This window comes from Leopardus geoffroyi, chromosome D2 (genome assembly GCF_018350155.1).
Source record: "Leopardus geoffroyi isolate Oge1 chromosome D2, O.geoffroyi_Oge1_pat1.0, whole genome shotgun sequence".
NCBI lineage: Eukaryota > Metazoa > Chordata > Mammalia > Carnivora > Felidae > Leopardus > Leopardus geoffroyi.
The window spans coordinates 77,380,917-77,394,815 of record NC_059334.1 but is presented as its reverse complement, the minus strand read 5'-3'; positions in this window follow the sequence as shown (position 1 = coordinate 77,394,815).

Sequence of the window (13,899 nt, the reverse complement as noted above, 5' to 3'; positions counted from 1 at the left end):
GTGAAAAGGAGAGAGAGAGAGAGAGAGAGAGAGAGAGAGAGAGAGAATCCCAAGCAGGCTCCAGGCCGCCAGCACAGAGCCTGACACGGGGCTCAAACTCATGAAACCGTGAGATCATGACCTGATCCAAGACCAAGAGTCAGACGCCTAGCTGACTGAGCCACCCAGGCACGCCCCCCCCTCAAAAAAATAAAAATAAAAATAAAAATAAGTAAATAAAAAGCAGCAGTTACTGATATGAACCTAGTTGAAAGTTTCAGACAAAAAAAAAAACATTAGAATTCAAGATGTTAGTGGTTGGAAGTCTAATCAATCACAAAGTTGTAGCCATTAGAAATGAAATCAAAGAGGGGTGCCTGGGTGGCGCAGTCGGTTAAGCGTCCAACTTCAGCCAGGTCACGATCTCGCGGTCCGTGAGTTCGAGCCCCGCGTCGGGCTCTGGGCTGATGGCTCAGAGCCTGGAGCTTGTTTCCGATTCTGTGTCTCCCTCTCTCTCTGCCCCTCCCCCGTTCATGCTCTGTCTCTCCCTGTCCCAAAAATAAATAAACGTTGAAAAAAAAAAAAAAAAGAAATGAAATAAAAGAGTCAAGAGCTTCTTTAAGGTATCACTTGTGCTGAGGTTCCGGAGGCCACAGGATGCACCTACAGCCGCATGGCTCCTGTTGTAATTGGCTGATGTGGGAATAGAGACCAGGGGTCCTGTCTTCCAGCTCGACTGCCTCTTGACTGTGCCACCGCCACCCTGAGAAGGCTCATGGAGTGGCACCAAAGGACCATTTCATGAACTTGGGGGTGAAGGGCTGTGCTGGCCTAACAAGTCAAAGTCATAGGCAAACAGTGGCCTATGCCCAAGTGTCTATTTGTCTCACTGTCAAATAAGAAATCCAGACTCAGGCAAGGAGAGACTTGATTCGAAAAGATTATTGCAAAGCGGAGGGGCTAGTGCAGAAGGGAGCTATTGCAGCCACAAGACCTCTGACCAGGAGATCTCCAAGCATCACGGGGATCAGCCAGTAAAGGGTTTCCCTTTCTAGGGAGAAGTAAGCAAGTCTAGAAAGGGCGAGGTGTGGGGCAGTGGGGCAGATCAGAGGTCAGCCTGTTCCTCCGGAGGGGCCATTATGGAGACCCCTTAACAAGGGGGTCAGTCGTGACTCAGATCTAAGCCCTATGGAGAGGGAAGTTTCCGTGCAGTAAGCCCGTTTCAGAACACAAAGGACTGGGGGGATTTCTTAACCGTTACTGTTTTCCGGGATCACAGGATTCAGGTACAATGTTGTCAGAGCCAGGTGAGGCATTCACTGGCATCATCTAATGGCCAACCCTCATTTTCCCACCCCACAGCCCTCTCTGAAAAGTGTTTAAGAAGAAGGATATATTTTGCAAGACTCCTCTTATTGAACCAAGTCTAGAAGTGAGCCAGGGGGCTGCCACGTCCGTCCCAACTATCAGGACAGAATACTGATTTCAAAATATTGAGTCCCAAGCCGCCCTGTCCACTGCTGCTTTCAATTGGCTATTTTAAAATCCTTTTTTTTTTTTTTTTTCAGGCTGCCCTTTTCTGACCTCTGAATAAAGACTATAGCATGAGAAAGCTAGGGGTAGAGTTGCCTAAATCCTGTCCCACAGAAGGCCAATTCTATGGGACCTAAGTAGTTAGTCATCACCCAGGTACTGGCTGGCGTCTAACTTTCAAATATTTTTACTTGTTTTAAATCCCCGATTTCACAACATTTATGAGCCCTGATACCTCCCCTCTCCCAATTTTTGCAAATTCTCAGGGACTTCTGCCTCATGGACATTTGTCCCTCCCCAAACTACCTGGGCTCAAAGCTCCATGTTTTCAAGTTTCCCATAAAAGCCTCGCTTGCATGATGCATTTGTGCTGGCCTAGTGATTTTCATAAACACTGAGGGGGGACAACACAAATCACACAACCTTCTCACACTTGGTGCTTTTCACTTTGAGAAAACAGTTTGTTTCACACCCAGATCTCTGTTTATTTTTGTTTACTTTTCAGTGAAAAGTACTTGAGTGGCGCCTAGGTGGCTTAGTTGGTTAAGTATCTGACTTCAGCTCAGGTCATGATCTTGTGGTTCGTGGGTTTGAGCCCCACATCGGGCTCTGTGCTGACAGCTCAGAGCCGGGAGCCTGCTTCGGATTCTGTCTCTCTCTCTCTCTCTCTCTCTCTCTCTCTGCCCCTCCCCTGCTCATGCACTGTCTCTCTCAAAAATAAATAGACCTTTAAAAAAAAAAAGCACTTGATAGCTTATTTTTCTAAACAATTTGTGGACATACCAGCTTTACTGGGAGTTAGATTAAACATGGCTAACTAATTGCACACATTTCCAAATAGACACTAAAGCTTTGCCTTTCCAAATGGTCCAGACCAGCAGCATGGGTATCACTTGGGATCTGACACAAGCACAGATTCTCAGCTACAGCCCAGCACTACGCAATCAGAAACAGCATGGTAACAATATCTCCAGGTGACTACAGACACAATAAAGTTTGAAAAGTGCTTGTCTAGAGTACGAGGTAATTTGGTTCCTTGTACCTGGTGTAGTGGGTTGAACTGTGCCCGCCCCCCCCCTCACCAAATTCATGTTCACCTGGAACCTCAGAATGTTCCTTTCTTTGGAATAAGGGTGTTTGCAGATATAATTAAAAATCTTTTTAAAAAAAAATTTAGTGTTTATTCTGAGAGAGAGACAGAGAGACAGAGAGAGAAAGAGACAGCATGAGTGGAAGAAGGATAGAGAGGGAGACACAGAATCCGAAGCAGGCTCCAGGCTCTGAGCTGTCAGCACAGAGCCCGATGTGGGGCTCAAACTCAGGAACTGATGAAGCGATGGATGTCTTTATAAGAGGAAGGTAAGACACCCCTGAGATGCAGAGCCATGTGGGAGATTGCCATGGCAGGTGGAGACTGCAGTCATGACCGGCACACCAAGGACCAAGGATTGCTGATGGCCACCAGAAGTTAGCAGGGAGCCATGAAACTGAGCCTCCCTCTGAAAGCAGCCAGGTATACAGACACCTTGCTTCTGGACATCTCTCCTCCAGAACCATGAGAGGGAAAACTTCTGTTGTTTTAAGCCACCTAGTTTGTGGTCTTTCGTTACCAGTAGCCACAGGAAACCAGTACCCTGGGTGAAACCTAGGGTTTAGTTGTAGGTCTCCCTCAATTTTCTTTCTCCTGGGTGACATCGGTCGCCATTCTCTTCATCAGTCCTGAGCTGGTGCAATCTCTGGGGTCGTGTGTGCCAGGCTCGTCACATACTCTCCCGCCCAACTTGACCACTAGCCTTCTCTCCTAGAGCCTCTTCCACTCTGACACCTGTACTTTGTTTCTCTTCTGTCCCCTTGGCTCTTGGGTTCCGTCTCTCCCTGTGCTTCTGTGTTCTCGACCAGCCAGCTCTTACCTTCCCTGCATCTCTGTGTGGGTCAGCTAGAATCTGCCCCAGCCTGCATTCTTTCTAATTTAGCTAACTTGGGTAATTCTTGTTTGACAGAACTTCATTTGTTGCTTTTATGGATTAGAGTATTTATCAGTCCTCTAGAAAGTCTTGCCAAGTAGACTGGAAAGTACTGGATACGGAGCAATTCCTTGGCATAATTCCCTTTATATTCTCACCTCCTGAATTTGGGTCAGAGAGAGGGGATCCTTTCTTTCTGGCACCTTCTGCTCCTTCAAGTACTTCTAGGTTGGTCAAATTCACTCCCGAGATTAAGCAACGGAATATGGATTTATCCTAGTGTCTTGTGTTTAAAAATGCTCTTTGCTTTGGAGTTTATTGAAAAGTTCACTCCGTCATCTTCCTTCACTGGAAAGTTCCATTTGATCACGATGAAGTGATCCTCTTATCAGGGGAAAAATGTCCCTTTTTATCTGCTAATACTCTTTTTCTCAAAGTCTGTTTAATCTAATATTAACAAGCACACCAGCTTTCTTAGGCTTAGTGTTTGCATAAAATATTTCCCCAAACTTTAAAAGGACTTGAAATCTGTTTCTTGTAAGCAACGCATAATTGAATCTTTTGTTGTTGAAATCAATTTGACAATTTCTGCTTTTTAACTAGAGTGTTTAGTCCATTTGCATTTAATGTAACTATTGATACTGTTGGGTTTAAGTCTGCTATTTGTTTTAATATACATATAATTTATGTATAGATGGAATTTTTTCAAGTATTCAATTTCATTCAGTATCACCGTAAACTTTGTATTAATTGTCAAGCCTTGAAGAACTAAAGCTTTACTCCAGTTGGGAGAAGAGTCGTATGGGGATGTATCAACACTGACAATTGATATAAATCCTCTCTTGACCAACAGTTCTCAAAAATCATGACAATTCAGTCCTCAGTCTTTTTACTTTAGGTCCTTCCTGGAGCCTTGGAGCCCTCCAAATATAACAACACACCTTCTCGCGTGGTCTTTTACTACGTCCCTAATTTGGATGAGATGCTCACTTTCTCCACAGGCTCCCATCCCTTTCTCTATCATTTCCTGTTACTTAAAAAAAAAACAAATAAACCTCAATGCATTCTGCCGTTTCTGTGTGCAGACACCGAGGGGGCAAAGGGGAGGAGACTCAAAGATGTTGAGTCCCCTGACCCAGGCCTTTGGAAATCTCAGCCTAAAGGAACTCTTACCTTAAGGCAGCAGGTCACTCGACAAACTTCTTTCTTCAAAAAGGACCTTCAGGAAGAACCTTCTTTTTCTGGGTTGAACTTACTTTTCTTCATTTGAAACCAGCCAAGAGAAGGAAATCCCATGATACCAGGAGACCTAGAGATTTGCCAAAAGATTATTCTGCTTTCTTTTTTTTCCCCCCTTTCAATACAAGCAATGTAACCAACCTTTAGAGATAGGCACCCAGGTTTCAGCCCTCTGATAGGTGAATTTTTTTCGTGTCTTGGGTCGAATTGGCTTCACTCTTTTTTTTTTTTTTTAGGAGACAGAGATTCGTATGGGTACTACGGGGCAGCATGGCACAAAGGACAACTCTGTTGTCCCATCTGAGACAGTTAAAGGACAGGTCCTGCTCCGTCTTTCCTGGAGAGCCACTTGCATAACTTTGGGGGCAAAGATTTCTCCCAGCGGCTCTGCAAGCATCAGGTGTTTCATACGGTGCCGTAATGAGAAACTTCTATTCCAGAGCAAGGTCACACAAATCCTAGTGAGACTTAAGAACTACACAGTAGTCACAATTTACTATTTCAACTTGTCTTGCATTGGAAAGGAAAACCCATCAACTCTACCTAAGCATTAAGAGGCCTCTAAAACGCGGTGGCCGCGGGTCTCCCGGACCATCTGTGATTCGTTTTCGTTCGCACAGAAATGGGGACTCCCAGCCTTGCTCATCGTCCTTTTCCACGGGCTTTGCCTTTCTGGGCTTTGGGTGAAGTTGGAGGGTACAGTGGCTTTCAAGCCAGAGGGCACACTTAAAGTTATAAGTGAGTCCTTTTACTTTGACAGATGAGTACCGTTGTGGATGGATCACCTGCTCCCGTGTGGTGATTGCACAGACCTTCTGGGAACTTATGGGAGCATTTCACCGATGGGCTCCTGGATATGGGACCAGCCTGCAGAGCCCCTGCACATCCCTCATGTAGCAAGATTGACTTGTGTCTTTGCTTTCTTTTCTCTTAGCATGATTCTTTCTTTTCTTTTCTTTTCTTTCTTTCAACTTTATCTGTTTATTTTGGGAGAGACAGAGGCAGTATGGGCAGAGGAGGGGCAGATAGAGAAGGAAAATCTCAAGCAGGCTCCACACTGCCAGCACAGAGCCCGAGCCAGGGCTCGAACTCATGAAACTGTGAGATCATGATCTGAGCTCAAGAGCCAGAGGCTTAGCGGACGGAGTCACCCAGGTGCCCCTCCCTAGACTGATTCTTTCATGCATTTCCTGTGCAATCAGAGGTTTCTACTCACACTAGAAAGTAGTATAAGTTTTACTTACACTATCTCTGCTTTAATTAGCATTCATTTGATTCAGTGAGTTTCTTATATTAAAAAACGAGATCTGGACCAAAAAAAAAATGTTTTAATGACATTTGTCATTTCACACTCTGCTACTGTCGGATTTGGATTGCCATTTCTTTCCCCCTTTTGTAAGTCCCTGATTTCCAGTTTCTTAAGGATTAAAGATCAAACCTGACAAATGCTAAATCATCTAGAGTATTTCCACCATGGAATCATAGATGCGAGTTTGACTTCTCTGAGGACTTGCAAGAACTGGAACCTTCTAGATCACGTAGTCTTGAGTCTCATACGTGCAGGGATGGGGTCCTGCTTGCTCATGCGTCTTTCATAACCTCCTTAAATAAGATCCATGCTCGCAACAAGCTTCCTGAATCAAATTTAGTTCGATAAACTCCACGTCATAAATGGTACTGAGGTTCCAAAGATCGACAGGCTTCGCTCTGCAGATCAGTGATGGGCGAGCGCATTCAGTGTCCTCCCACCGAAGTCTGATTTTTATTCAAGATTCAGTTGCCGGTTGACAGCTGTGGAGAAGTCTCTATAGCTACTCCCAAATCTACCACTTTCCCCTTGAGACAAACTTGGGGTCTTCTCCTGGAAGGAATGTTTATAGCCCTCAAATGCAACATTTGCTAACCTGCATGTGTTTTTCTTGTCCTTCAAAATCATCTTTACTCCTTCCTGCTAATTTAGCAACTACTCCATTAAAGGAGCATACCAACTCTCTGCCCCCATTTTAGTTTTTTGACCTCTTACCACCTAGCTTTTTGTGCCACATGCTAACGATTATGCTCCCGGGTCCATGAATCCTGCCCCTTTGGGAAGAGAGGGCGGGCTGCCTTCTTGGCAGCAAGAAGCCTCCTGTTCAGACTTGTTCCTCCAGAGCTGACTCCTCTCTTAAGCAGGCTCTGTGTCTCCTCATTCCCTGCAAGCTGGTTTGTCACGCCCGTCCAGCTAAAGACTCATATCGATCTCCCACAACATGGTTCTGTGCCCTGACTTTGTCACAGCACAACAGCAGCTGTTCTGGGGGCTTGATTTTCCCTGCTCTGCTGCTCTGGGAGACCAGGACTGTTTGGGAAGCAAGGTGCCTGTCACTAAGGCAGGAATGCTCACCATGGCACCATTGACATGTTGGGCCAGATCATTCTGGCTCTGTTGTGGAGGGCTGTCCTGTGCACTGCAGGATGCTTACATGCTAGATTCCAGGAGCACCAGCCCCCTCAAGCTGTGACCACCAAAACATGTATCCAGACCTTGTCAAATATCTCTTGGGGGCAAATTTGTTCCCGGTTGCAAACTGTTGATTTAAGGGAACATGTGAGCCACTCACGAAATCCAAATACAGAAGACAGTGCTGTGTGATTTTCTACCCGCGTAGCAGTGGCTGGGAACCGCTCTCAGGAGTCATGTCAGAAGAATAAGGCTCTGTGTGCAGGAAGCCCACACCCAAAACATAAGCTGCCATGGTGGGAACACCAGTGTATTTTCTCGGAAGAAAAAAAAAACCTTTTGTGAGTTCCTTGGTATATACACAGAAGCACATTGAAGAAAAGGGCATGACTCTGGCATAATAAGATGTTGCATTTGTATGCTGTATAAAGCTTAATAAAGCTTTCCACATTTATCAGCTCATCTTGGCATCAATCGTCGAGGTGCTAAAGGGAAAATGATGATGATGATGATTATACTGCTTTGTTAAAATCATCCTCTGGAAACGAAATTCAGCCAGTTTTCAAGACTTCTCCATGGATATATTTCCTTGCTGGACAAGTTAAGGACAGATGCGTATTTTCTTTGGTTCTAACCTATGCAAGATAATTTCACGAAACATTTGCGACTCTAGTAGGTTGTATCCTGATTGTTTCTCACTTCCTCTCCTTTTTCCTACCCCAAATGGAAAAATCAATTCAATTATCTTTCACAATGAGGAGATGGATTTTGTTATTCCAGAAGTTGTTTGATAAGCATTCTGCATCCTTAATGCCTCTTGGTAACTAGTACACAAGCAGCAAGTGTTCCTGGAAGCCTAGTGTTTCCAGCCCTGTCTTATCATTGCCCTCATTTTCCTGACCTCACAAGCTCATCACTGATACCCAGGACTCATTCAATGTGTCCTCTCCCCCAATGCCTTAATCAGAGTAAGTGATGGGCTTGATGTGATGTTTCTCACCCAGGAGGGGATGTTCATCATAAGCATCTGTATTCCAAAATGGCCTTATCTTTGGCCCAGTGGGCCCATTGGCATTGCGGAAATGATGGACGAGCCCATCCCAGATAACTATGTGTCATGAAGCTTCCTCTGGTTGTAGGAGGTGTACCTTTGGGGGAAATGGCTTGATCTGTAGTATGAGTTGGTTAAGCAGAATCATAATAGGGCCCTATCAGGCTTAAAACTATGCCTGAACATATTGTTTTCAATGCCCATGTAATTTTGATGGGCATAGGTTGAGCACCTGTAATCTGGAACTTGACCAATCAAGTTGGGCTGACTGGCACAGATTCAAGGATACTCAAGAGAAGTTGCTAAATGTATGGTATGGTGGTCAGGGGAGGGAAGGAGTTATGTAAAAGATGTGGGAACTAGGACTGGGACACACATTTGCCCAGGATAGGGTTCACCGTAGCCAACAGCAGCGGGACTATAGTGAAAATGTGTTTTGTTGACTCTTGATTCATTCCCACAGATTCTAGCTGCCCCACAGAGCCCTGTCAACAACTTGTGGGGCAAAAGGACACATCCCAAGCATCCAATGGAACCACAAATCAAATGACGGAAGAGCCATGATCATCTGGAGTGAACTCCGGGTGGCAGGTAAAGCGGAGCTCATAATTGTCAGAAACTACTTGCGGAATTTTCAAAAAGTTCTAGCCTTAGGCATTCCAGGAATTATTTTTAAATTCCTTGTCTGACAGGAATTAGTTATGAATCCATTTCTTTCTTTTTAACAAAACTGAATGTGCTGACACCAGCTGTCCTAACACGGGGTTAATTTTCATTTCCTTTATTGTATTCTCAACAAAGTGGCTCTCAGGAGAGTTAAGGTGACCGACAATCCAGGCAGCTGTTCGAGATGGTTTTAAAGCTACAGTGACACCCAGGCTCCAAGCCATTGCTGATACACAGTGGGTAATCCTAGCACACGCTGTACAGACGGAAATCCACTTGAAATTGACTCATCAGGGAGGCAACGAGTTTCCAGTGAAAGGAAATCAATAAGGAGAGATCACAAAGATGCTAAACTAGGAACAGACAGTACGCCAGCCTAGCCTCTGCTTTCTTTGCATTTCAGTCCAAGACAGAGGGAGGTGGGTTCTGGTGCTTCTGGAAGAAAGTACTTCTCATCAGAGCTTCCCATTAATCATGCTGCCTGCATTCAGAGGCCCTGGATGCAGCGGAGCACAATATCCACCCACCTGCGACACAGAGAACCTGACAACTTAGGAATGAGCCCTCTGAGCTGCAATGCCAACCACAATCACCGCTCACATTTACAAAGCCTGGTTTGGTTTGCAGAAAGCCTTCTGGAACACTCCATCATTTGAAATGTAATCTGGGGAGCTGGGTTTGATGGTTCCATAGGTAAATGAATGGGCACCCTAAGAGGCGGGGGGGAGGGGTCGCATGGTCTGTCTCTCTGGGCTGAGTCGCCGACAGCTAAGGCATCTGGAAGGTGGATGGATTAGACTCATTAGTGGCTTCTGCTCCAAGGCACAGCATAAAAACGCTTTGCCTGTTCTTTCCATCACTCTCTTCTGGAGGCCACTTTGTTTTTAGCTGCAAAAGAGTGTTCACAGGACAGGAGCTGTGCTTCATGGCATGGCTTTTTGGGGTCACAAGGTGAGGTTGGGACAGCTGCAGAGCCGTCTTCCTGATGTAAGCCCCGAGCAATCTCACTTCCCAGGAAGTCAAAGCTGCCCACAGGTGGATATTAAACACCCATGGGGCCCGATGCCAGCTGACTCACTGTGAGTCCTCACCACTGAGGGAGGCAGGACCCCCTTCCTGCCCAAATTCCACCTGGCCTGCAGTCTGTGGTGGGGTAGGAGTCCTTCCTTAAAGCAGGCAGGAAGGACAGATGGGCATGTTAGACCTAGGTGGTGAGCCAGGCCTCATGTGGCTGCCAGAGACCCAGGGGTCCCTTTCTCCACCAGCAGAGTCCTCAGAACACAGGACACTGATCTACCGGGGACAGCCACCCTGCAGGACATTTAGCCTAGCCTCCTGCCTCCTCTCCTCAAAAGATGGGGGGCACGGACAAAAATGAAAAGTATCATGAGGCTTATTTTCTCTTTTTCTCTAATATACATTTGGCTGTTCTCATCTATTCTGTTTGCTCACACAACTAAAGCAAGTTCACCAGGGAAAAGTTAAAAAACAACAACAACAACAAGCGGGTAAGTCAAAAGAGAAAAAGAATCTGCTATCCTACTGCCTATAGACAACATGAGCAGATTTCCTGCCTGCCTTTTGTCTATGCATTTATTTATGTATCTCAGAAATGCTCTCCTGGACACAGGCTCATCTGACCCTCCTCTTTACAACTCGTGAATTTTGACCATTTTCCCACGTCATTAACTTTAGTGACTGGCGTCACGTGCACATAATGTACAAAGTTGGATGATACTTTCAGAGATTAATTTATGTTTAATTAATTTACGTTTCTCCTCCCTTCCTGTTCTTTCTACCCCCGTCCTCCCTCCTTTAAAGCAGAGAGTAAGCTCTGTGTTTCCCTGTCCCAGCAGGGCTCTATTGCCAAACAGAAACTGCCAGCAAAATGTTATCTGTCCTGGGTTTTGTTTCTAAAAGTCCCAGCCCAATGAAGGGGTTGTTGGTTCAGGTGAGTCTGGAAAACATCGGCTGAAAGGGTGGTTTTGGAGAGACCTGAAGAGAACAAAAGTGGTAGATATTAAAAGGTCTCTGGTACCTGTGAGACAAGCCCAAGGAGGTGGCTGGAGCTGAAAGGGATGGGCTGATGATGTGTCCAGAAAGACAGGCTGTGGAGACAGACAGAAGCTTCTAGCTTTAGCAAAGAGACTTCATTGCCGGGTGGCCCAGGTTCAGGGTCAGTAAGAGCCCCCCAGGGCAAAGCACGCCGACTGGCCACTGCTGTGAAAGAGAGCTGTAATTACTGCGCCCCACGCTCCACCCTCTCCCCCAGAGAAGCGAAGACAGGGTCGGGGTCTTGTCATGATCAGGAGGCCAGGTGGGTGATGCCATCAAAAGAACCCAGATCACTTTTCCACCAGCCTGGAAGTTCGGAAGGCCTGAATCCAAAATTAGGTTGAGAGAGATTCAATAAAGGAAATGACAATTCTTGCAGAGCTGGGCTTGTGAATGAAAAGTCAGGCTCATTCCCTGTGTTTAATCCATCCCACGCTGTTCAATATAAAAAGTACTTCTAGTATTTTCCAGCATTTGATCTTCTCAGCCTTAACGTTTATTTGGTCGTATCACTGATTTCTTTATAAAATTTCATTTATTTTATTTTTCTGATTTTTTTGGTCGAATTTTATGTGTTTATTCTTATTTTATGTGTGTACCCAGGCTTCCTACGTGACAAATGGGAGGCACAGGCAACTGGCCATCACAGTGAACTTTGTGGGCTGTAGGCAGGTGGGCGGCGTCTCGTTCTCCCCTCCAGCTGCTTCTGCAGGGACCATCCTGGCCTCCTAGTGGAAAGGAAACCTAAGCCACTGCCGAATCTGGCTGGCCCAGGCAAAGCTGAGATCAGAGATTTCCCCACAAAGAAAGAGCAGATCTAGGCTTCCTCAGAACATATGGAACAGGTCAGAACAGTGGTGTTTTCTCACATTTCGACCTATCTACACCATTGGCAAGGAAATATATGATGCCAGCTACCCCTGGTCTTCTCCCCGTCCACTCTCTGAATTTGCCATCAGCCAGACCAGAGGGCAGCAGCTCGCTAGCAGCTGGGCCCTGGAAGTCTCAGGCAGGGACAAGCCCTTCCCTGGCTGGGATGGTCACAAGGGCCAACTGTTATGGAGAGGTGACCCAATGGGGGTAGAAGTCAGACTGCAGTGAGCTGGGAGCCCATGGAGACTGAGGAAGCAAAGGTCTCTCTTTGGGGAGTAGAAGGAGCAGAGCTGCAGCGGACACGGTTCAAGAGAGGATTTATACGGAACGTGAGACGGGTGTGTTGGGAGGCTGAAAGCAAGCAGCACAGACAGGAAGAAAGGCTGAAGCGACAAGACGAGAGGACATCAGCGCAGCGAGGTGCAGGGCAGGTTGGGAGAAAGTGGGATCCCAACAGACTCACTTGTCAGATTCACTCTTGTGTCTTCGTCTTGGTGACTGCTGGCTACTTGTGTCTCATACCTATTGCTTACTGAGAGCATCATAGTGAAGGGGCAAATAATATTTAAAAGCCAAACCAATTAAAAACCTACCTCTCCTCTTGGTTTGGGTTGTGGCTGCACCAATTCGTACAACCGTCCAAACTCATTGGACGGAATACATTAATGGCAGGTGCATCTCATAGTATGTATCTTGAAGTAAAGATCAAAACTGAACCCACTTCTCCAGGAAACTATAGAAAAGATTATTAAAAAACTATAAAAAGGTTAACTGACAAAGATGTATATAGTATTTTAGGGGCAGTCCGAATTATAGTTTGAAAGCAAGAGTGAGAAAATGTTTCCATCTCCCAAGTAGGATTCTGAAAATGCATTCAGAAACTGGAAAAGCACCATTAATACTGTCCCCAGTGGTGACAATTAGAAGGAATCTCTCAGCCCATGCATCGGGTTGAACCGATGGACAGCTTGCACTTTGTGATCAATAATACCGATTATAATGATAGCTAACATGATTTACCATTTCCATAAGCCAGGCATCTTATGAGTGTTATTTCATTTCTTCCCCCACCGTGGCCTCTGAAGTAATGGCTTCCCCTTCCCCCTTTTCTCAATAAGGACCTTGAAGCTCAGAATGGATGTATTATTTGCCTGAGGAAAAGAGCAGACCCAGAGCTCAAGTCCGTCTCTGTGTCCAGAGTCCGAGTCTTGAACACTATATAGCACTAAAATATAAAGCTTCTGAAATCTTATTTTACTTTATTTTTTAATTTTTACATTTTGTTTAAAGCCAAGTTAGTTAACACACAGTGTAATAATTACTTCAGGAGAATTTAGCGATTCACCACTTACATATGACACCCAGTGCTCATCCCAACAAGTGCCCTCCTTAATGCCCATCCCCCATTTAGCACATCCCCCCCACCTGCCTCCCCTCCAGATACCCTTGGTTTGTTCTGTTTTTAAGAGTCTCTTATGGTTTGTCTCATTGTTTTTATCTTATTTTTCTTTCCCTTCCACTATGTGCATCTGTTTTGTTTCTTAAATTCCACACGAGTGAAATCATAAGATAATCATATGATATTTGTCTTTCTCTGATTGACATATTTCATTTAGCATAACACACTCTAGTTCCATCCATGTTGTTGCAAATGCACGATTTCATTCTTTTTAATTGTTTTTTGATTGCTGAGTAATATTCTCATGTGTGTGTATACATATATATATGTATACATGTATATATATACATACATATACACACACATACACACACACACACACACACACACACACACACACACACACACACCACATCTCCCTTATCCGTTTGTCAGTTGATGGACCTTTGGGCTCTTTCCATAAATTGGCTATTGTCAATAGTGCTGCTATAAATATTGGGGTGCATGTGCTCCTTCAAATCAATTTGAAATCTTATTTGAAATGTAACTGAGTTAGAAAGGGATGCAGATATTTAAAGAAACCACATGAACAGTGTCTCAGACATATGGAATCACGTGTTGCAGAAGTTAGTATTTTTGCATCTGTCCATTTTCTCCTCATGAGGCATGCCTATATGGCCAGGGCTGAAGGGGAAACATG